This window comes from Cynoglossus semilaevis, chromosome 15 (assembly GCF_000523025.1).
Source record: "Cynoglossus semilaevis isolate Cse_v1.0 chromosome 15, Cse_v1.0, whole genome shotgun sequence".
NCBI lineage: Eukaryota > Metazoa > Chordata > Actinopteri > Pleuronectiformes > Cynoglossidae > Cynoglossus > Cynoglossus semilaevis.
Window position 1 is genome coordinate 4,324,297 of NC_024321.1, and position 6,611 is coordinate 4,330,907.

At 36.5% G+C, this 6,611-nt stretch overlaps 1 protein-coding gene across 7 annotated transcripts in view; it reads right to left on the reverse strand.

Annotated features, from left to right (window-relative positions):
* The window catches only part of htr4 (5-hydroxytryptamine receptor 4), an 85,855-nt gene that overhangs the window by 7,805 nt on the left and 71,439 nt on the right, over positions 1 to 6,611 (reverse strand). For 2 of the 7 annotated variants that reach the window (XR_003051972.1, XR_003051971.1), the window contains exons 7-8: positions 2,792 to 3,154; positions 2,499 to 2,543 (exon numbers count right to left, since the gene is read on the reverse strand). The gene's annotated coding sequence lies outside the window, so the exon portion shown is untranslated. The other 5 variants (XR_003051973.1, XR_003051974.1, XM_008326582.3 and 2 more) reach the window with 5 other exon arrangements.

The following is a 6,611-nucleotide window of genomic DNA, read 5'->3' on the forward strand; positions in this document are numbered from 1 at the left end:
TTTTTATTTAATTTATTTATTATATATTGCAATTTAGTATAGATATTTTGCCATACCCCTACTTTAGGAGATTAGACTTTTCCTTTATTTGCTTTAATTTATTAATATATTTTATAGTATATTTATTTGCTTTACATTTGATCATAATTGTATTTTTTGAGTTATTTTAAAATAAGTTATTTTACTGAGTTCAACTTACCTAAGTCTATTTTTTTTAATAATACTGTCCTTTTAAATCTGGCCAAAAGAGACATTCAGTACCACAAATGAATTGGGAAAAAAATGTCTATTTAAAGTTCCATGGTTGAAGTTGCTTGTAGGGATTTTTAACCTGAGGAAGAAAAATCATGAATAATTTATATTGTGCTTCTCAATAAATTGAATTTTCATCGATACACCTTTTAAAACTGAGTAATTATCACTGAAGCAGTCAAAATAATAACACCATTTAATTCTGAGTAAAATATCACAGAAGCTTTTTGCAAAACAAACAGGTTCAAGTGGAACTGATTTGTTTTTAATGAAGCGTGACGTGAAGATTCAACTGTTGCCAATGTTGTTTAAAAATATTAATTTTTACATATGTAAAGAGACAAATCAATGGTTATTGGCAAAGTGTTTTTAATGTTTTCAAGAGGAAAATATTAACATTTGAACTTATTTATGGAATTTCTTTTTAGGAAAATAAATAATATTCTAATAAGGGTAAACAACACAAACAAACATCCATGGACTCTACCATCTTAGAATACTGTTTATCACAGGTCACTGCTAAACTCATCAGAGAAAAGTGCATGTGCTTCAACAATGGAAGACAATAACAGAGAAACTGAAGAATAATCAAAGAACAAAATAAAAGCTGAACGCTCGTATATTACAGTATTTTTATATAATACCCTATAAATGAACAGACACTTTTCAACTTATTGATGCTGTCATTATTTAGATTTACTGCGTCATCAGAACCATCAACAAAACACCACCAAAACAGACAAACCCATGAAGCAAAACCATGAATGCAACTTAATAACACAACATTTAACTGCCAACCAACAACCAAAGTGAATTTTTGTGACACTTAATTTGAAATGAAAAATTAGCATAACCAATGACATTTAACCAGTTTTTGACCTTTTGATTTAATCTGTCTGCAGGGTAAAAAAAAAAAAATTTTAAAGATTAGACCGATGTGATGCATTGAAGTGAAATAAGCTTTGATGAAGTCTGGTACATTTGATTGTGCAACGGAGCTTCTGCTGTTCGGTGAGTGCATCTGACTGTTGCTTTTTATCTACGATCTCCTAAACTGGGTCAGAGCTCTGTCTTTGTGAGTATTAGTAATTATATAATCACCCGGTGCAACCAGTCGAGAGGCCGGTTTTTGGCTCCTTCAGTTGTGTTTTTAGTTAATTGTTAATTGGAATGCAGTGCTTTTTGAAAAACATGAAAAAAACATTCACTTCTGGTGTTTGCTTTTTTTTTGCTTTATGAGATGAGGTAATTATTCTGTTCTGCACAACATTCGTTGCAATCCTTTTATCTATTTATTTTATAAATCCATGGTAAATTGAATTGTCAAAGATCTGCCATCTTTGACAATGTTTATGTATTGTGGTGTTAAATAAGGATTTTGTTACACAGTCAATTCATTGTGTTTTTTTTCTTTTTTACTGTGGATGTCAGTATGTAGTTTGAAGTCACTAGGGCTCATCGCCAAACAAACAAAAAAACAAAAAACAAAACACATTTAATCCTTGGAGTGTCAAAATGACACTAATACCACTACTTTGTCAGGGTGTCCAAAAAGTAAAGCTTTGTCGCAGAGTGTTTTTCTCTAATCCAATAACAGTAAAAGTGCCTCAGTACAGAAATAATGAGCTAAAGTGTTGTCTTTTTCTGTAGCGCTGTTGAGTTTAGAGTTCCTTTTTCTCACTACATTTCAAGTCATTCTTACTCTGTTTTCAAACTAAATCCAGCATCAACTTTAAAGTTTGGGAATTGCTGAAAAAGTTAAGTTGGTATTCATTTTTCTGTTTTTTTGTAAACTCTTGACTGGTGACAGTTCGGGCTCTGACACTGCTGGGTCGGTACAGAACAGAAACAGATGATTAGCTTTAGCAAAATGTTTTTGTTTTTTAAAGTTGGGTTCAAGAAGATTAAATTCAAATTTCACTATTGAAACTATTTGGCACTAAATTTCTTCACATTAAACATGTGTCTTAGGTGATGTCTTGCATGAACAGTCATAAATTGATCTTTGCTATGTTAAAGACAGGAAAATAAAAGCTAAATAAATAGCATGAAAAAAGAACGTTTTGTTCTATTTCTTAATATCATTCATAAACTGTACATGTTTTCACGGTGTGAACAAAAGACGGAATTTCTCACTAATCACTTTCAACGGTTTTCTTCGTATGGCTTCCAATGGCATGAAAAAACAAAAATATTTAGGAGATAATTTGTTGCATGACCCACCACAGCCTTGCCAACACATTTACCTGCCAGCTACGAAGGTACTGTTAGCCTCGCTAGGAAACTTTGACCTGGGAGAGAAAAAAAAAAAGAAAAAAAAGAAAAACTAACTGCTTTAATGCAATGTTTAATGGAAATATGAAAAGCATATTCATGACCTCTTTCTCTTTTTACACTTGTGCATAAGCTAGAACTGTCTAAAATCTCTCTTTTATGTAAATCTCACTGACTTTGTGTGGGAAAACAAAACATAGACAAGATCGTTGTACAATTGTTAGAAATAGGTGAACTATCAAATAGCTTTGGCAACAGAACTCACATCCACAGCTTTCCCACACAGTCGCTTCCCTTTAAAGTTGTCCTTAAGGCAGTCGCAGCCACAGGTCCTCCTAAAGGCAAACTGCTGACGAGTCTGTTTCAGTTCAGCTTGGTCACCTCAGTCTGTGGGCCTGCACAACCATAGAATAGACAGAAATGCCGCACCTTCTGAGACAAGAGTTTGAGTCGCGTCTTTTCCACTGCCCCGGTAATGTCACTAGCCTGTTGTGTGTAAAAAGTCTGACTTGTGTTGACACAAAGGCAGGAGACCAACGGAGATGTGACATGTCACAAGCTGGACTCAATGAGCAGAGACTTTGTCTTCTCCTGCTCTGTGTGGCTTCCATTGTGAAGGACAGAATATCTAAGAAAGGATGGAGGGGCAAAAACAGAAGGGCAGAATAAAAAATACAGAACATTTTCACATGAAACGACTGAAAAAGATCTGTGTGGAAAACAAAGTTAGTAAGAGTGAAGAAAAATGTAAAATGAGTTTGAACTTAACAACCCAGCAATCCTCCAATCAGAAGGCTGATCCTTTAACCATTAGGGAGCACGCATCTCAGACCTCGGTTCTAGAATATAATTATTTCATTTTAAATCAGATGCCCAAGTCGAGCCGTTACCTCAGAAATTAGAATAAATCTGCCTGCCCTTCTCCCCACTCCCCATAAACGACATTTCTATGTGTTTCCATGTAATAAGCCATCTGGTGGGTCACGTTGAATTAATTCTGGTCTCTGCTGAAACTCAGAGTGACAAGTGGTGACACTGATGCAGCAGAAAAATGTGAGAATCCCATGTTCAAGTAAACATTTTTGCCAAACCACCTGAGCTGAATCAGACATTTACTGCTTCAAGCTCAGACTCACTGGCATCCAGTGGCCCTTTATTCTCTGCCAGACAGTTTGGACTTTGTGGGCTGTTGTAAAGGAATAATTCACTTACTTAAAGCCTCATAACATGCTCACGATGGAAAATGTGTCACTGCTCGACGGGAATCGATCTCAGCTTACTGGAAACACAGTCACAAACACTGAATTAGAGTAAGGAGATGAAGAGAAGCTGTCCACCCTGACCCCCGTTTGACTCTTTAAAGTGACATTAGCAATTGTAAAACGCAGGCGCACGAGGCGGTGATGGGGACCTGGGTATCTGGAAAGCACCTCATAAACCCTCATTTGACATCACACCCACCGAAGTCTTATAAGGTCAAACACAGACAAGCCCTTGCTCCAGAGCGACACCGACATAATGTTATATTAATAAGCTGGGAATTTTCATAAAGCAGAAGTTATTGTCAAAATATTTCTCTGAAGAGGATTTTATCAGTCATATTTGTTTTTATTTCTGAGGTAATTTCTTCCCTCAGCAGGGGGTGTCATGGCTTCAACTCCTGCTGGTTTATTATTCTACGCTTATTAAAAAAAAGGGCTTATGTACACTTTTGACATTTAGGCTTTTCTTATATTCATATATATGAAATTGAAATCTGAACTGGTAAAATAATATATTTAAACAAGACAAGAACAAACTAATACAAGAAGAATATCAAGGGATAAAAATAGCAGCACCAGAGAAAATCTTAAAGCAGACTTGGTTTTTAAAGGTTGGGAAATTTGGGTTGGCTTTATGTGGTAGGCTTACTGGAAAAATTTAAATTTTCAAGTCCTGCAAATACTAAGAGGTGGAAAAGTGCTGCTTATTGTGTGGGGCCTTATCACCATAAGGGTAGAGTATTAAAATCTGATGTGGTAGAACGAGGGGCAAAGCAAGTTTAGCCTTTAGACTGTAACTGTTGATAAATAATAGAGTTCGATTTTCTGGACCTGATCTCATCTGAAATGGACTGAAAGACAATGAACACGTGTTTGATCATCAGATAAGAATTCAAGCTGTAAGGAGGAAAATGTTAGATCTACACGACAAAGTTGAAAGGTGATGTTTTGACCAACGGCATGGCCTTGATTTTGTGAATATAAATATGTTGTTCAAACACCGTCTTATACAGGAAAATAAATGATGTAAAATACAAAGACAATATAAAAGTTGATTTGCTGATCACACATTATTTGTTGAACTCAAAACAAAGCCAAGATCTGGAAACTTTTTACCAAAAAAAAAAAAGAATGTGAAAAGGACATTAGGTCCCTCTGTATATTAGGCTTCACCTTTTTGAACTGTCGTCCAAAGCAGATGTTTCAGAGCTGCCAAGGTTTTCACCTCAAAGTTCAAGGTTTCCTCAAGGTTTACACAAACCTTTCTGCAAAACTGAATAGGAAAATGCTCTCAGACTGCAGCCAGTTATGGCACAGTGCCCCCTATCTCCAAACTGGATTTGAGATTTTACCCTTACTGAACACTGCCTTCTCTCAAAACCCAGAAACTTTTGGATTCACAGTGTTCTCGTTGCTGTCTTTATAAGCACTATTAAATGCTAAGCTATTAAAGCCATTCTTTTTCTGTCAGCAGCCGCCGACGCAGCTCTCATCAAGAACAAAAAAAAAAAGAGTCAGAGTAAATTACCTCATTTGGCTACTACTCAACTTCCTCCACAGGTTTCATTGTAATTATATGAGAAGAAATGATGACTTTTGTGAATACAGAATCATTACACATACAAACAAGTGAATGTGGCGATACACACAGCTGACACTACTGCATGCATGTACACATCCGTCTGCATCTGCATGTGTGTGTGTTTGTGCATGTGCTACATAATCCTACCTCCGGGCTAAAACCATTTATGAGCTGTTTACGCAAACACCCCGACCAAAGACACTTCCTGCCACCCAACTGGCCGTGAAATTCCCTGCTCTGATAGCCTACAAACATTTAGAGCTTCACAAAAGGAAACAGGCTGCAGATTCTCACCGGAGCAGAAATTCCAAAATTGCTGCCACATTTTGGATTTAAGCCCTGGCTTTGCCCACAGAGCATGTTAGAACAATGCAGTCATTCGACTCCAAAGATGTGAAAGAATTGTGTCTTTTTATACCTGAAGGTGTGATCAGAACATTCTGGAGGTCTACTGGCGGATTAATACTTCTACTGCATACAGGTATGTCCTTCTGTATCTGCAATGTCATAATCACTCAGTCTAATCTTAAATTAGTCTGTGTTTAATTGATTATTATTAATCCACAGAGGTTCCACCCCCAGGCTGATCTTCTGAACATCCATCTCTGTTTACTTGTGGTGTTATTTGTCTCACAGCTGTGCCAACAGGACAACAGGCGGACAGGATGGGGATTTGTGTAACATGGCCAGGACAAAGACAAGAGAGAAAAAGGACCTGGTTACAGGCAGACTAAACATTCTTTTTCAACAGACTTTTTTTGTGACAGATGTGGCAGCCATTCAACTCGGTAGAGAGAACGGCTGCCAAACTACAGCTTGGAATATTCTGATTACATCACAAAATATATGACCAATCACTGAACATCTAAAGGTCCATCAAAAACACAGATTTTTTTTTTTGGATACATAGAGCTTAGCTCAATTAATCATAATTAATTATAGTTTATTCATTTATCATGATTAATTGTGAACAATAACAGCTTTTCTCTGATTAATCCAATGTATTAATTATTCAATATTCCTAGATAGAAAGACAAAATGAAAGAGAGAGAGAGAGTGAGAGAGAGAGATTCTGTCTCGTCCACTTTGTCAACAACATTTCAAACTGTCCTCTCCTCTCTTGATGACCACTCAGACTCTCTTCATGGCCTTTAATCAAATCCTCTCCCCCTTCCCCTCTTCCTCTTCCTCCTGATCAAACACTCTTGCTCAGCCTCTCATTCTACTTCATGTACGATATA